The following is a 17341-nucleotide window of genomic DNA, read 5'->3' as shown; positions in this document are numbered from 1 at the left end:
TGGTGGGAATAGAAAAAAGACACGGCTCCTTTGAAAGACAAGTTGGCATGTTCTTAGAAAGTGAATAAACATGCACTTACTATGTGACCCAGTGAGTATTTACCCAAGAAAAATGAAAACATACACCCACACAAAAATCTCTGCACAAATGTTTATAGAAGCTTTATTCATAAGCACCCAAAACAGGAAATAACACAAATGTCCATCATCAGTAGGTGCCCGGATAGACAGTTAGAACCATATAATTGAGTACTACTCAGCAATAAACAAGAATGAACTACTGACACACATGACCAGGTGAATCTCAAAAGCATTACGCTAAGTGAAAGAAGCCCAGACTCCAAACAATGCATACCATATGATTTAATTTGTATGATATTTTGGAAAAGGCAAAACTATCATATCAATCTACAAAGTAATAATATACCTAAACATGTTAAAATCATACAGGCCACATTTTCTGATCAAAATGTAAAGAAACATACAAACTAGTCAGGCTAGTCAAGAAATTAAAAATAAACTTTTAAAAGGCTGTGGATAAAAAAACTGAGCTGCAATTAGGTCTGAGGTATTTGGAGGTGAACTATTAGATCTGAGCTATTTGGAAATAAAAATAGTGCTATCTAGCAAAACTCAGTGGATATGATCAAAGCAGTAACTGGATAAAAATTTATGCTTTTAAACCCACTTATTAAAAACCAGCAGTGACTGAAAGTAAATAAACTAAAACTTTAGTGTGAGAGGCCAGGAGAAAACTAAGTCATTTTTTAAAAAGTAGATGAAGAATAATGAAAATAAAAGCAGAAATTAATGAAATTTACAGTTAACAGAAAACAAAATTGATCCATAAAACCTAAAGCCAATTCTTTGGAAACAGAACTACAGACTAACCTTTGGCAAATCTGATTCAGATAAGAGGATAGAAAAGCCCAAACCATCAGAAATGAGGTATGGTGCATAACCGGATCAAGACTTTTTTACAGAAAAACCAAATAACATGTACAAGTTTAATGCCAATGTATTTGAAAATCTTAGGTAAGATAGATACTTTTCTGAAAAAATATAAATTTAAAATATTGAGTCATATGGTAGTAGAAGATCCTAAACTACATAGAAAAAATCGAAAAGGTGTTATGAGATTTGTCCCTAAGAAAGGCACACACCCTGGCCAGGCATGATGGCTCATTGCCTGTAATCCCAGCACTCTGGGAGCCTGAGGTGGGTGGATCACTTGAGGTCAGGAGTTCGAGACCAGCCTGGCCAACATAACATGGTGAAACCCCATCTCTACTCAAAATACAAAAAAAATTAGCTGGGCATGGTGGTGCGTGCCTGTAATCCCAGCTACTCGGGAGACTGAGGCATAAGCATTGCTTGAACCCGGGAGGTGGAAGTCGCAATTAGCCAAGATCGGGCCACTTAACTCCAGCTTGGGTGATAGAGTGAGACTCTGTCTCAAAAAATACATAAAAATAAAAAGATGGAACATTTCCAACTTTGTTTTAAAAGGCAGAAAAATAAGAATATTTAAACTGGACAAGGATGGCCAAAAAAAGGAAAATTCATGAAGGGAGATCCTATTCATAATAGGAACATAAATCACAAGACTGCAAATTCCTATGCATAGGAATAACCACATAGCAAACATTTATTGAGTGCTGTGTGTTGCAGGCACATTTGAAGTGCTTCACCGGTATCGCCTCATTTAATCTTCACCTCCAGGATACTCAGTATCCCAGTTCTATTGATGAAGGAACCAAGACTCAAAGAGATGGAATAAATTCTCTAAGCTCATACAGCTAATCAACAATGGAGTTGAGATTTAAGCCAATTTCCCCCAGTCCTTACAATGGATACTGTTAATCTTGATTTTTTTTTTTTGCCAATTTTTTAGGTAAAAATATCAAAAAAAGATACCTGGTTTTAATTTGCATCTCTTTGTTTTGCATGATTTCCTGCCACATAAATTTTAATATTTATTCTTGCATCACATTTAACTTCAATTTTGCATCTTCAGTATTTATGAAATCTTTGATTAGTTACATTCTCTCAAATGAATTCATCCCACTGGCTTCCAGCTACTGTTCATCTGTCTATTCTGATACTTCATTGAGAATACCAATATTTTTCTAAATTTACTTTTGATAAAACTGAACATTTTTTCATAGGTGATTTTATTTGTGTATATATATATATATGTAGTGTGCGTGTGTATGTTTGTATATGTGATTTCTTCATTATTTTTTAATTTATTAGTGAGTAAAATGTTTTAAAAGAAAAACTTATCCTTATCAACTATTAGGTTACCCTGAAGTATATTTTTATAGGAAAAGTAGGATAAAAACTTGATTCCTTCCCCTTATTTATCAGTTTTCAAAATTGTTCCCTATCACTGTCTAAAAGTAGTCAGTGAGTTTTTTTCATATCATTATAAATTCATAGTTTTACACATATTTTATGTGTTTCAATGCACTGCAATTGATTTTTTTTTTTTTTGAGGCGGAGTCTTGCTCTGTTGCCCAGGCTGGAGTGCAGTGGTGCAAACTCAGCTCACTGCAAACTCCGACTCCTGGGTTCAAGCAATTCTCTTGCCTCAGCCTCCCAAGTAGCTGGGATTACAGGCACCTGCCACCATACACGGCTAATTTTTGTATTTTTGGTAGAGATGGGGTTTCTCCATGTTGGTCAGGCTGGTATCAAACTCCTGACCTCAGGTGATCCACCCGCCTCGGGCTCCCAAAGTGCTGGGATTACAGACATGAGCCACCATGCCTGGCCTAAAAATAATATTAATAAATTATCACACTGGTTAGTCAACTCAGCTGCAGATTAAAGTGTCCAGTCATCTAATGCACTTGACAGTTCTGGACAGAAGCATTAAAGTGGCTTCACAGGAGATCCTACTCCTCACTCCACATTAGACATTGTTATGGGTTGAATTGTGTCCCCCCAGAATATATGTTGAAGTTCTAACGATGATACCTGTGAATATCACCTTATTTAGAAACAGGGTCTTTGCATGCACCACCACATCTGGCTAACCAAGTGAAGATGAGGCCAAACTGGATGAAGGTGGGCCTGAAATCCAACGACTGGTGACCTTATAAGGAGGGAGAGCTTCAAAGACCCAGGCAGTCATACAGGGAAGAAGGGCAAGTGGCAAAGAAGACAGAGATTGGGTTTCTGTTGCCACCGAGGTTGCCAGAAGAGGCAAGGAAGAATCCTCCCCTAGAGCCTTCAGAGGCGGGTGCCTGGCCCTGCTGACGGTTTGGTTTTGGACTTTTAGCCTCCAGAACTGTGCAAGAATGAATTTATGTTGTTTTAAGCCATCCGGTTTGTGGTAATTTGTTACAGCAGCTCCAGTAAACTAATCCAGATGTTAAAGTTTATTCTTACATAGAAATTGAGGTTTCTAATAAAAGGTGTGTGGACGTGGCCACTTCAATCACTTACTGGGCTCTGGCACCATGACTTCTGGCCTTGGCTATATTTTCCTCTTTCTTTCTCCTTTTTTCCTCTTCCTTCTTTTCTTTTCTCTTTTTTCCAATCTCTTTTTTTTTTGAAACAGGGTCCCGCTTTGTCACTGCTGGAGTGCAGTGGCACCGTCATGGCTCACTGCAGCCTCAAACTCCTGGGCTCAAGTGATCCTCCTGCCTCAGCCTACTGAGTAACTAGTACTATAGGCATAAACCACCACATCTGGGTAATTTTTAAATATTTGTAGAGATGGGGGTCTTGCAATATTGCCTGGGCTGGTCTTGAACTCCTGGCCTCAAGTGATCCTCCCACCTTGGCCTCCCAAGGAGCTGGGATTACAGGCCCTTCTTAGTTCTTTGATGCCAATCCAATCTTAGGTTCTTAGCCTTGGTACTTTGGGTCCACTGTGGTTTCCCCTATTCTCTCCTTCTTTCTCTTCCTATTTTTGATCTTATCCCTTACAGATCTCCCTTCATGTCCCTGACCCCAGACTGTAATTTGTGATATTTGCTGTCACCTCTTATCCATTCTTGTGCACTAGATAATCTTAGTTTCTTTATATAGTTCACTAATTTAACAAGCTGGACTGAACTGAGTGTAAACAGGCAGTGAATTTCTTCTCCTATCACCACGTTCAAACAGTATCGGTTTTCCCCTCCTCTCCCCTCAATTCTATCTCATGCAGCTTCTGTAGCTTTTCAGGTCAATGTCAGTATTAGAACAGTCTCATTTTCAGGCGTTAAAAAAGTTCAGTGCTCGCTTCGGCAGCACATATACTAAAATTGGAACAATACAGAGAAATTAGCATGGCCCCTGCTGCAAGGATGACATGCAAATTCATGAAGCATTCCATAAAAAGAAAAAAAATTTTTTTTCATGTTTAGTGCCGGCCAGGCGCAGTGGCTGAAGCCTGTAATCCTAGCACTTCTGGGAGGCCAAGGCAGTGGATCACCTGAGGTCAGGAGTTTGAGGCCAGTCTGGCCAACATGGTGAAACTCTGTCTCTACTAAAACTACAAAAATTAGCTGGGTGTGGTGATGCACGCCTGTAGTCCCAGCTACTCAGGAGGCTGAGGCAGGAGAATCACTCGAACCTCGGAGGCAGAGGTTGCAGTGAGCCGAGATCGCTCCACTGCACTTCCAGCCTGGGCAACGGAGCGTGACTCTGTCTCCAAAAAAAAAAAAAGTTCAGTCCCCTTGAAATCAAACTTTAGTGCCCTCCATTTCAGTTTCCCCTCACCCAGCTTTGGCCTCTCCAGAGGTTGGGCAGACCAACAGTGGCAGGGGAGAGGAGGATAGCCCTTCCAGTTCCTCTCTGCTTTCTCTCCTTTCCTAGCTCTGCTGCCTTGGATGCAGCACTGCTAAAGACAGAGGTGGTATTGGTCAATGGGAGTTCAGACCAGTCTTTCTTCTACAGGGATCTCCCCACTCCTGCCTGACCTCTTCAGCTTTGGTCCCAGTCATACAGCTCTGGGGTTCTCCTCTCCAGTCCAACAGTTTTGCACAGGATCCTTCAAGAAGATTCAAGCTTGGCCACCTTCCATGTCTCCCATGGAAAAACTCACCCATCCATGCAGCTGGGTTGCTTCCCTTTTTCCTAGACCTGGCTGTTCCAACCAGCCCCTCCCATTCAGTCTCAGGCAGTCCGGAGGGAAGCTGCAGTCTCTGTACCTCTCATGCTTTGCCAGGTTCTCCCCAGGAGTCTTCTGCATCATCTGAGGACAAGGACAGGGCTGGTGCCTGAGTTTCTTTCTTAAAAATGTGTTTAGAATTGGAGTCTTGCTATGTTGCCCAGGCTGGTCTCGAACTCCTGGCCTCAATCAAGCCTCTCAAGTAGGTGTGGTTATAGGCATGAACCACCCCACCTGACATATTTACTGACATATTTTACCATATTTTATCGAATTCTAGATTCACTATTGTTTCTTGTATTCCATACTTCCCCTTGGGGTCTACTTTTCTTGGTAAAATATGCCTTAATAATTTTCTTTGCAAGAGTCTGTGAGAGATCAGCAAATATTCATCTGAGGGCTAAGGTTCAAGTCGTCTCTTCCGGCATCATCCCCCAAGATGTCTTCTGTCTCCAACAGATGGTGGCAGAGAAAGGAGCAGAAATGCTACTGGGCTGTCTCTACTACAAATTTCCTTCTGTGAAATCTTTCTCTCTAAAATATTCTCAAGATTAGCAGTACGTGACTTCCATTAACTCTCCTGCTAAGTTTTACCTAGAAGTGTCAGAAGCTCTCTCTGGAATATGTGGGCACACATCACTCACGGTCCTTGCCTTTGGAGACTCAGAGACTTTGGAAACCCTGATATGACGGGAAACATTCCATTTAGTGTCCCGTTATAGTAACCCTCCTTGGCTACATAATGTTCATCTAACTTTTCTAATCACTTTCAAAGAGTCCTGTATTCAAACAAGTACTTAAGTACACAAGTACTCAAGACCCATTTTTTTTTTCTTTGAGACAGGGTCTCACTCTGTTGCCCACGCTAACTGCAGTGGTGTGACCACAGCTCACTGCAGTCTCCACCTCCTGGGCTCAAGGGATCCTCCCACCTCAACCTCCTAAGGAGCTGGGACTACAGGCATGTACCACAAAGTCCCCCTAATTTTTTTATTTTTCGTAGAGACAAGGTTTCACTGTGTTGCCCAGGGTGGTCTTGAACTCCTGACCTCAAGTGATCCCTCTGCCTCAGCCTCCCAGAGTGCTGGGATTACAGGCATGAGCCACTGAGCCCAGCCTAAGACCCATCTTTGCAGACAGTACTTAATTAAATTTACTGACATATTTTATCAAATTCTAGAGTTACTATTGTTTCTTGAATTCCATACTTCCCCTTGGGATCTACTTTTCTTGGTAAAATATGCTTTAATAATTTTTTTGCAACAGTCTGTGAGAGATAAGCTCTCTGAGTCTTATCTCAGAGGAAGATATTATCTGTTTTCTTCTGGGATCTGTTGTTGCTGAAGAGAAGTATGGTTGTTGGCCTAATTATCATTCTTTTGTAGGAAACTTTTTTCTCTGGTAGCTTCTTATCTGTCAATTCCTGATGTTTTAAAGTTTACCATGGTATTTCTAGTAGTGGATTTTTGTTTATGTGTCCTGCTTTGTAAAGAAAGAGACTTTCTGAGTGTCTAGTCAATTCATGTTGCTATAACAGAATTCCATAGGCTGGGTGGCTCAAACGACGAAATTTGTTTCTCACAGTTCTGGAGGCTGGGAAGTCCAAGATCAAGGCACTGGCAGATAGGTGTCTGGTGAGGGCTGCTTCCTGGTTGCCAGAAACCAGGAACTCTTCTCACCGCACCCTCACAGAGTGGATAAAGAGGGAGAGAGCTCTGTGAAGCCTCTTTCATAAGGACACGAATCCCTTTCATAAAGGCCCCATTCTCATGACCTAATCACTCCCTAGGGCCCCACTTCCAAATATCATCACCTTGGGGCTTCAATTAATGAATTTTGTGGTAGACATAAACATTCAGTCTATAGCACTGAGGATCTGTGTTTTTTTGTTTTGGAAATTCTCAGAACACCTACTTTCTTTTTGTTTGGTTGGTTTTTTTTTTTTTTTTTTTGAGATGGAATTTCACTCTTGTTCCCCAGGCTGGAGTGCAGTGGTGCGATCTCAGCTCATTGCAACCTCTGCCTCCCAGGTTCAAGTGATTCTCCTGCCTCAGCCTCCTGAGTAGCTGGGATTACAGGCACATGCCACCACACCTGACTAATTTTTTGTATTTTCAGTAGAGACAGGGTTTCACCATGTTGGCCAGGCTGGTCTGGAACTCCTGACCTCAGGTGATCTGCCTGCCTCAGCCTCCCGAAGTGCAGGGATTACAGGCATGAGCCATCATGCCTGGCCTCCTACTTTCTTTTTAGCTGTTATTTTCCCATCATTATCTCCATTTTCCTTATATTAAACTCCTGTTAATTGTACATTGAAACTGGTAAATCTACACTCCCTTACTCTTTTACCTTTAAAGTGCATTGAGATAAAATTTACATACCATAAAGTTTACTCATTTGAAGAGCACAGGCCAGGCACAGTGGTTCATACCTGTTGTCCCAGCACTTTGGGAAGCCAAGGCAGGAGGATCACTTGAGCCCAGCAGTTGGAGACTGCAGTGAGCTATGATCACACCACTGCACTCCAGTCTGGGCGACAGAGACTGACTCTGTCTCCTCTGCCTCAGTCAATCACAATCAGTAGTTTTTAGTATACTTACAGAGTTGTGTAGCCATCATCATAATCTAATTTAGGACATTTTCATCAAAAGAAACCTTGTACCCATTAGTAGACATTCTCCGTTCTCTCTCCCTGCTCCCAACCCTAGGCAACCACTATTCTACTTTCTGTCTCTCTAGACATACCTGTTCTGGGCATTTCATGTACAAGTATTATACAACATGTGGACTTTTGGGTCTTGATTCCTTCAATTAACAGAACGTTTTTAAGACTTAGTCATGCCATAGCATGTATGAGTACTGCATTCCTTTTTATAAAATTGTCATATAAATCATATACCATAAGGCTCACTATTTTAAAATATACGGTTCAGTAGTTTTTAGCACAGTCATAAAGTTGTGCAACAATCACCACTATCTAATTCCTGAATATTTTCATAATTCTGAAAAGAAATCCACACCCACTAGCAGTCACTCCTCATTCCCCTTACCCCATCCCCTGGCAACCACTAATTTACTTCCAGTCTCTATGGATTTGCCTAGTCTGAAAATTTCTTATAAATGGAATCATACATTATGTAGCCTTTTGTGTCTGCCTTCGTTCGCTTAACCCATTTTCTTTTTTTTTTTTTTTTTTTTTTGCTCTTGTTGCCCAGGCCGAAGTACAATGGCGCAATCTCAGCTTGCTGCAACCTCTGCCTCCCGGGCTCAAGCAATTCTCTTGCCTCAGCCTCTGAGTAGCTGGGACTACAGGTGCCCACCACCACACCCAGCTAATTTTTTGTATTTTTAGTAGAGATGGGTTTCACTATGCTGGTCAGGCTGGTCTCGAACTCCTGACCTCAAATGATCTACCTGCCTCAGCTTCCCAAAGTGCTAGGATTACAGGCATGAGCCACCATGCCCAGCCTTCACTTAACATATTTTCAAGGTTCATCCATGTTGTAGCAGGATCCAGTACTTCATTCCTTTTCATAGCTGAATAAATATTGCCTTGTATGGACGTATCATGTTTTGTTCATCCATCAGTTGATATTTGTGTTTTTCCACTTTATGACCATTATGTTTAATGTTTACAACAATAAACAAACAGCATTTGTTTATAAGTTTTTGTGTGGACATGTGTTTTCAGTTTTCTGGGCATATATAGGAGTAGAATTGCTGGGTCATTTGGAAACTTCATGTTTAACATTTTGAGGACCTGTCAAACCGTTTTCCAAAGTGGCCAACTCATTTTACATTCTCACATGTAGCATATGAGGATTCTAATTTCTTCACATCTTAACACTAATTGTCTACTTTTATTTTACTCATCCTAGTAGGAATAAAATAGTATTTCATTGTGGTAGAGACTTTATTTCCCTAATGACTGATTATGTTAATCATCTTTTCATGTGTATATTGGCCATTTGAAACATCTAGTCAAATCCTTTCTCCATTTTTAAATTGGGTTTTCTCTCCTTTTTCTTAAGTTGTAAGAGTTCTTTATACATCCTGGATACAAGTCTCTTACCTGATATGTGACTTCCAAATATTTTTTCCCACTCTGTGGGTTGTCTTTTCTTTTCACTTTTTTTTTTTTTTTTTTTTTTGAGACAGATTCTTGCTCCGTCACCCAGGCTGGAGTGCAATGGCGCAATCTCGGCTCACTGCAACCTCCGCCTCCCAGGTTCAAGAGATTCTCCTGCCTCAGCCTCCTGAGTAGCTGGGATTACAGGTGCGTGCCACCAGGCCCGGCTTATTTTTGTATATTTTTTTGGTAGAGACAGGGTTTCACCATGTTGGTCGTGCTGGTCTGGTGTCATTTGAAGCATAACATTTTTTCTTTTTCTTTTTCTTTTTTTGAATTAGTCTTGCCCTGTTGCCCAGGCTGGAATGCAGTGGTGCAATCTTGGCTCACTGCAACCTTCACCTCCTGGGTTCAAACGATTCTCGTGCCTCAGCCTCCCAAGTAGCTGGGATTACAGGCACATACCATCAAACATGGCTAATTTTTGTATTTTTAGCAGATACGAGGTTTTACCATGTTGACTGGTCTTGAACTCCTGACCTCAAGTGATCCACTCTCCTAGGCCTCCCAAAGTGCTGGAATTACAGGCATGAGCCACTGCACTCAGCTATAAAAATTGTTAATTTTTATTAAGTCCCACTTATCAATCTTCTCTTTTATTACTTATGTTTTTGGTGTCATGTGTAAGAAATCATTGCTTAACTGAAGGTCATGAAGATTTACTGTTGTGTTTTCTTCTAAGCATTTTACAGTTTTAGCTCTTAGATTTAGATCCACTTGAGTTAATCTGTGCGTATGGTGTAAGGTAAGGGTCTTACTTTATTCTTTTGCATGTGGATATTCACTACCGTCAGCACCATTTGTTGAAAAGACTGTTCTTTCCCATTTTGAATTGGCTTGGCCTTTTTGTCCAAGTAGCTCTCCTGAGCTATTCAGGAGACTGAGGCAGGAGGATCACCTGAGCCCAGGTGTTATGTTGTCCAGCCTGGGCAACATAGCAAGACCCTATCGCTAAAAAGAAAACAAAACAGGCACCTGGGATTTTGATAGGGATTGCATTGAAGCTGTACATTAATTTGAGGAATGTTGCCATCCTAACAGCATTAAGTCTTATATTTTATAAATATGGGATGTCTTTCCACTTACTTAGATTTTTTTTTTTTTTTTTTTTTTTTTTTTTTTTTTTTTTTTTTTTTTTCCCAGACTGGAGCACAGTGGTGTGATCTTTGCTCACTGCAGCCTCAACTTCTGGGCTATGTGATCCTCCCACTTCAGCTTCCTGAGTAGCTGGAACTACAGGCACACACCACCATGCCTGGCTAATTTTTTGTATTTTTAGTAGAGAAGGTGTTTCACCCTGTTGCCTAGGCTGATCTTAAACTCCTGGGCTCAAGTGATCCACCCACCTCAGCCTCCCAAAGTGCTGGGATTATAGACGTGAGCCATCATGCCCAGACCTATTTAGATATTCTTTACTTTCAACAATCGTTTTGTGGTTTCCAGTGTATAAATCTTATAATTCCTTTATTAAATTTATTCCTAATTATTTTATTCTTTTGATACTATTATTGGAATTATTTTCTTATATCACTTCCAGAATGTTCACCACTAGTGTACAGAAATATAATTGATTTTTGTTTGTTAATATTGTATCCTGTAACTTTGCTGAACTCATTTATTAGTTCTAATCATTTTTTTGTTTGTTTTCAGTGGAATTCTTAAGATTTTTAAATAAGCAAGATCATGTCATTTGCAAATAGAGATATAGAGATAGTTTTACTTCCTTTTCAATTCGAATGCTTTTTATTTATTTTTCTTGCCTTATTGCCCAGGCTGGAGCTTCCAACGTAGTATGAATAGAAGTGGTAAAAGTAGATTTTTTTTCTTATTTCTGATCTTAGAGAGAAAGCCATCAGTCTTTCAGTGTTTAATATGATCTTAGATATAGGTATGTTATGGGTGCCTTTGGTCAGGTTTAAGAAGCTTCCTTATATGCCTATTTTGTTGAATATTATTTATCATGAAATGCATTAGATTTTGTCAAATAATTTTTCTTTTTGAGATGGGCAGTCTCACTCTGTTGCCCAGGCTGGAGTGCAGTGGTGCAATTTCAGCTCACTGCAACCTCCAGTTCCTGGGCTCAAGCTATTCTCCTGCCTCAGTCTCCTGGGTAGCTGGGATTACAGGCACATGCCATCATGCCTGGCTAATTTTTGTATTTTTTAGTAGAGATAGGGTTTCACCATGTTGGCCAGGCTGGTCTTGAACTCCTGACCTCAGGTGATCCACCCACCTTGGCCTCCCAAATGGGGTTATCCCAAAGTGCTGGGATAACAGGTGTGAGCCACTGTGGCTGACAAAATAATTTTTCTCAGTCTATTATGATTTTTGTCCACTATTTTATTGATATGGCTATTATGTTTATTTTTTATGTTAAACTAACCTTGCATTCTTACATTAAATTCTACTTAGTCATGGCATATAATCCTTTTTTACATGTTGCTAGATTCGGTTTGCTAGTATTTTAAGAGTTTTGCAACTGTATTCATAAAAGATGATTACGGTGTCTTTATTTGGTTTTGGTATCAGAGTAATACTGGTCTCAGAGAATAAGTTGGGAAGTATTCACTCCCCTTCCATTTTTTGGAACAGTTTTTGAAGAAGAACTGGTAGTCCTTCTTTACTAAATGTTTGGTAGAATTCACCAATGAAACCAACTTGATCTGAGCTGAGCTTTTTTTTTTTTTTTTTTTTTTTAATACACCAGCCTGAACAGATCTGGGTTTTCTTTTGTGGGATTTTTTAAAATAACTAACTCAATCTCTTTACTTGTTAAAGGTCCATTTAGACTTTTTTCTTCTTTAGTTAATTTTGTTAGTTTATGACTTTCCAGGATTTTTTCCATTTCATCTAAGTTTTCTAATTAGTTGGCATACAGTTGTTCATAGTATTCCATTATCGTTCTTTTTATTTCTGTAAGATCAGTAGTAATTTCCCATCTTTCATTCCTGATTTTGGTAATTTGAGTCTTCATTTTTCTTCGTCAACTAGCTAAGGTTTGTCAATTTTGTTGATCTTTTCAAATAACTAACTTTTGGTTTCATGAATTTTCTCTATTGTATTTTTCTATTTCTATTTTCTATTCCATTGTCTTTGGAAAACGTACTTTGTATTATAATAATGATTTTAAATCTATTGAGGCTGTTTTATGGCCTATTATATGGTCTATCCTGGAGAATTTTTATGTGTATTTGAGAAGAATATGTATTCCACTGATGCAGGTGGAGTGCTCTATAGATGTCTGTTAGGTGTAGTTAGTTTATAGTGTCCTGATGTCCTCTATTCATATGCTTGTTGATCTTCTATCTAGTTGTTCTGTCCATTATTGAAAGCAAGGTATTGAACTTTATTACTGTTATCGTTGAATTGTCGGTTTTTCCCTTCAATTCTGTTAGTTTTTGCTTTATGTATTTTTGTGGTTCTGTTATTAGGTGTATATATATTTATAATTGTTATATCTTCCTGAGACATTAGCTCTTTTATCATTATAAAATGTCCCTATTAATCTCTAGTAACATTTTGTGTTTAATAGTATTTTATTTGCTATTATTAGAGCCACTCCAGCTCTCTTATGGTTGCTGTTGCCAGATATATATTTTTCCATCCTTTTACTTTCTATCTATTTGCATTTTTGAATCTAAAGTATGTCTCTTGTAGGCAGCATATAGTTAGATTATGTTTGTAATCATTCTGGCAATCTCTATCTTTTGACTGGATTGTTTAATCCACACATTTTTCACATTGTCATTGATCCATTTAGATTTACCTTTGTGTTTTTCTTTTCACTTTCTATATATTTCGTGACTACTCTGTTCTCTTTTCCTCCCTTAATAACTTCCTTTGTTTTATGTTGATATTTTCTAGTGTACCATTTTACTTCTTTAGTAATTTTTTCACTGTATGTGTATATTTTTTAATTTTAATTTTTAATCTTTCTTTGAGACAGGGTGTCACTTTGTCACACAGGCTGGAGTGCAGTGGTACAATCATAGCTCACTGCAGCCTCAAACTCCTGGGCTCAACAGTCCTCCTGCCTCTGCCTCCCAAGTAGCTAGGACTACGTGTGTGCACCCTCATGCCAGCTAATTTTTTAAAGTTTTTGTAGAGATGGAGTTTCACTATGTTGTCCAGGCTGGTCTTGAACTCCTGGTCTCAAGTGATCCTCCTTCCTTGACCTCCCAAAGTGCTGGGATTTCAGGCATGAGAAAATGTGCCTGGCCCTGAGGTAATTTCTTAATGGCCTCTATAATGCTTGTAATACCTTAATGTATCAGAATCAACTTTAGATGTATACTACCTTAATTCTAGTAAAATATAGAAACTTTTCTCTTATATATAGCTCCTTTCTCTCCCTACTGTTTTGTGGCTACTACTGCTATACATATTAAGGTGTATATGTATTACAAATCCAATAACATACTGTTATAATTACTGCTTTATATAAAATCCTTCCAAAGTGCTGGGATTACAGGCATGAGCCACCAAACCTGGCCAATCTATGTCTTTTAAAGAAGCTAAGAAAAGAAATAAGAGCAGAAATATATGTATAGAGTTTCTTCTTTAAAAAATATTAGGCCTGGCCTGGTAGCTCACATTTGTTATCCTAGCACTTTGGGAGGCCAAGGAAGGCAGGTTGCCTGAACTCAAGAGTTTGAGACCAGCCTGGGCAACATACTGAGACCCCATCTTTACAAAAAATATATAAATTAGCCTGGCATGGTGGTGTGTGCCTGTAGTCCCAGCTACTTGGGGAGCTGAGGCAGGAGGATCACTGGAGCCCTGGAGGCAGAGGTTGCAGTGAGCCAAAATCACGCCACTGCAACTCTGTCTCAAAAAAAAAAAAATTTCCGGAGACTTTAAATGATTGTTTTTTAATAACTCACTAGTTATATGATTATATTTTGCTGGAGAGAGAGTCTACATCCCTCACGTAGCCATTCTGGAACCAACCTGCTGATGATGCGCCTCGTCTTTTTATCTCTTAGTCTTTCTGAACATTCTAAATTAGTCCTTCAGTACTATTTTCTAATATCCTTGAAACTTTCTAGTTGATTCTTTTTCGTGACTACCTGTTCTTATTTTATTTCTATTTGTTTTAGTTTCCTATTTTTTGACATTTTAAATGTAAATGATTTTTTCATTATTATTTGAGCATCTCAACTTTATTTTTCATTTTCTTCTATAACATTAAATTCATATTTCAGTGGGTGATTTTAATGACTGTCTTTCTTCACATGTTTTGGAATTTTAGTTTGCAAGTACTTTTTTTTTTTTTTTGTGAGTGTCTTGCTTTGGAATGATCGTAGTTCACTGCAGCCTTGACCTCCTGGGCTCAAGCATTCCTCCAACCTCTGCCTCCTGAGTAGCTAGGACTACAGACATGTGCCATCAGACCCAGCTGATTTTTTTATTTTTTATTTTTTTTGAGACAGAGTCTTGCTCTGTCACCCAGGCTGAAGTGCAGTGGTGCATGTTGGCTCACAGCAACCTCTGCCTCCCGGGTTCAAGAGATTCTCCTGCCTCAGCCTCCCAGATAGCTGGGATTACAGGTGCACCACCACGCCTGGCTAATTTTTGTATTTTTAGTACAGACAGGGTTTCACCATGTTGGCCAGGCTGGTCTCGAACTCCTGACCTCAAGTGATCTACCCATCTTGGCCTCCCAAAGTGCTAGGATTACGGGCGTGAGCCACAGTGCCTGACCTAGTTTTTTAATTTTTTTGTAGAGATGGGGCTTACTATGTTGCTCAGGCTGGTCTTAAACTCCTGGCCTCAAGCAATCCTCCTACCTCTGCCTCCCAAAGCACTGGGATAATAGGCATGAGCCACCATGCCCAGCTGCAAGTTCATTTTAAAGCAATTGTTTCATTCTTTTTTGTTATTGATCTTTTTTCTGTCCTCATTAGTTTTTACTTATCTCCACCTAGAAACATTAAGATTTCCTTCACTGAACATCTGGGCAACCTACTAAGAGCCAGATGTTATGATGACAATTCAGAATTTCTGCCCACGTGATATTGTGAATATGGCAGATTTCAGAACCAGCAGTTCCAGCTCATTCTGGACCATAGAGATGTCTATATGCTCCCATATTCCACATCTAGCCTCAGCAGAGGTCAGCTACAGTTGATATTTTTTATAAGCTTCCTTCATAAGGAAGAGGAGATTCTTCTCAACTTTTAAAGCACTGACTGCAACTCCAACCCCACATTTAACCTGGAGCAATTTTAGTCCCTTTTAGCTTCTGGACTGACGTTGCCTCTGCCTATTACTTGGACCTACAGCCAAGCAGGCCCACTGCTTCGACTCTGCCTATTGATTTACATTGCCATTGCGTTTCTGGTTGGAGGTATATTTATCTTGGTTTTGAACTCAACTACATGTTTTTAGACTTTTCTTATCTGTCATTGCTTTTGCTTGGAACAGAGTCAGTGATCAAAGTGAGATCATTGCCCCAGCTTGCCCAGAGTCCCAATCCCATCCTGAATTTGCAGTCAGATATTTCAAGCTGTAGTCTTTAGCTTCTCTGTAACATTCACAATAGCTTTCTGGATGGAAGTGATGGGTGGAATGGATCAGCAAGACACAGAAACCAGAGAAGTAAAAAAAAAAATATGAACCAGAGTTTGGGTAGGGTAATGGTGAGGCCTGCGGCGGGGTTCCCAGCAGGGCAAGATTCTGTGCAGGACAACAAAGTTAGAAGTTAAAACAAAATGGCTGGATGTGGTGGCTCATGCCTGTAATCCCAGCATTTTGGGAGGCCAAGGTGGGCAGATCACCTGAGGTCAGGAGTGAAAATACAAAATTAGCTGGGCATGGTGGCACATGCCTGTAATCCCAGCTACTCAGGAGGCTGAGGCAGGAGAATCACTTGAACCCAGGAGGTGGAGGTTCCAGTGAGCTGAGATCGCGCCATTGCACTCCAGCCTGGGCAACAAGAGCAAAACTCAGTCTCAAAAAAAAAAAAGAAGTTAAAACGAAGTAAGATATTCAAGGTCAGTGTCTAAAGCAGGAAACAGCTAGTACTAAGGAGTAATCTAGTAGCACTGTGTTCTGACAAAGATGTCACTAATGGAGGCCCTGTGGGAGCCATGATCCACCCAGCCATACTGCCCAAAGAAAAAATACTTCAAGAGCCAAGGTTTATTAAAGCAAAAGTAGGCCGGGCTCAGTGGCTCACACTTGTAATCTCAGCACTTCGGGACGCTGAGGCAGGAGCATCACTTGAGCCCAGGAGTTTGAGACATAGTGAGATCCTACCTCTATGAAAAAAAAATTTTAATTAGCTGGGTATGGTGGCACACACCTGTGGTTCCTGCTACTTGGGAGACTTGGATAGGAGGATTGCTTGAACTCAGGAGGTTGAAGCTACAGTGAGCCATGTTCACACCACTGTACTGCAGCCTGGGCAACAGAGTGAGATCCTGTCTCAAAAAACAAAAAAGAAAATGGATTTGGGATTTGAGTCTCCTCCAGGAGAATGTGTCCTCTCGAATTTTCTTATATTATTGTCTAACTCTTTCAAGGCCCTAAACTATCCCCTGATGGTAGGATCCTGCTTCTTAGGGTTTTTGAAGAAGGCTTTGAATTTATGTATTTTTGGATTCTTGGTTCTCCTTCATCAGGAGCTCATCTATGATTCTATATCTTTCTGGAACAGGAACTTGAGTCTTAGGCCTTAAGAGATAAGATTTTTTTTTTTTAAACACAATACTTTGTGTTTCATCGTATTCCCAATGTGTAATTCAGTAATGGCTATCTTCAGGATTTGGGAACTATAGTGAAAATAAATAACTGTTAATGGAATCTGGCTACCAAGTGTGTTTACCAGAAAATAAGAAAGAACTTCTCTGGGTTGGACATGGTGGCTCACACTTCTAATCCCAGCACTTTGGGAGGCTGAGACAGGCGGATCACTTGAGGTCAGGAATTCGACACCAGCCTGGCCAACATGGTGAAACCCGTCTCTACTAAAAATACAAAAATTAGCCAGGTGTGGTGGTGGGCGCCTGTAATCCCAGCTGCTCTGGGAGGCTGAGGCAGGAGAATCACTTGAACCCAAGAAGTGGAGGTTACAGTGAGCCGAGATTGCACCACTGCACTCC

The 17341-nt window shown here is 40.0% G+C and overlaps 1 protein-coding gene and 1 pseudogene across 3 annotated transcripts in view; both read left to right on the top strand.

Moving 5' to 3' along the window:
- Positions 1-17341, top strand: part of RGS20 (regulator of G protein signaling 20) — a 105359-nt gene that overhangs the window by 59238 nt on the left and 28780 nt on the right. The window lies entirely within an intron of this gene.
- On the top strand, positions 4230-4349 carry LOC116813939 (U6 spliceosomal RNA; annotated as a pseudogene).

Source organism: Hylobates moloch, unplaced genomic scaffold, assembly GCF_009828535.3.
Source record: "Hylobates moloch isolate HMO894 unplaced genomic scaffold, HMol_V3 SCAFFOLD_9, whole genome shotgun sequence".
Classification (NCBI taxonomy): domain Eukaryota; kingdom Metazoa; phylum Chordata; class Mammalia; order Primates; family Hylobatidae; genus Hylobates; species Hylobates moloch.
This window is presented reverse-complemented; position numbering and strand designations above follow the sequence as displayed.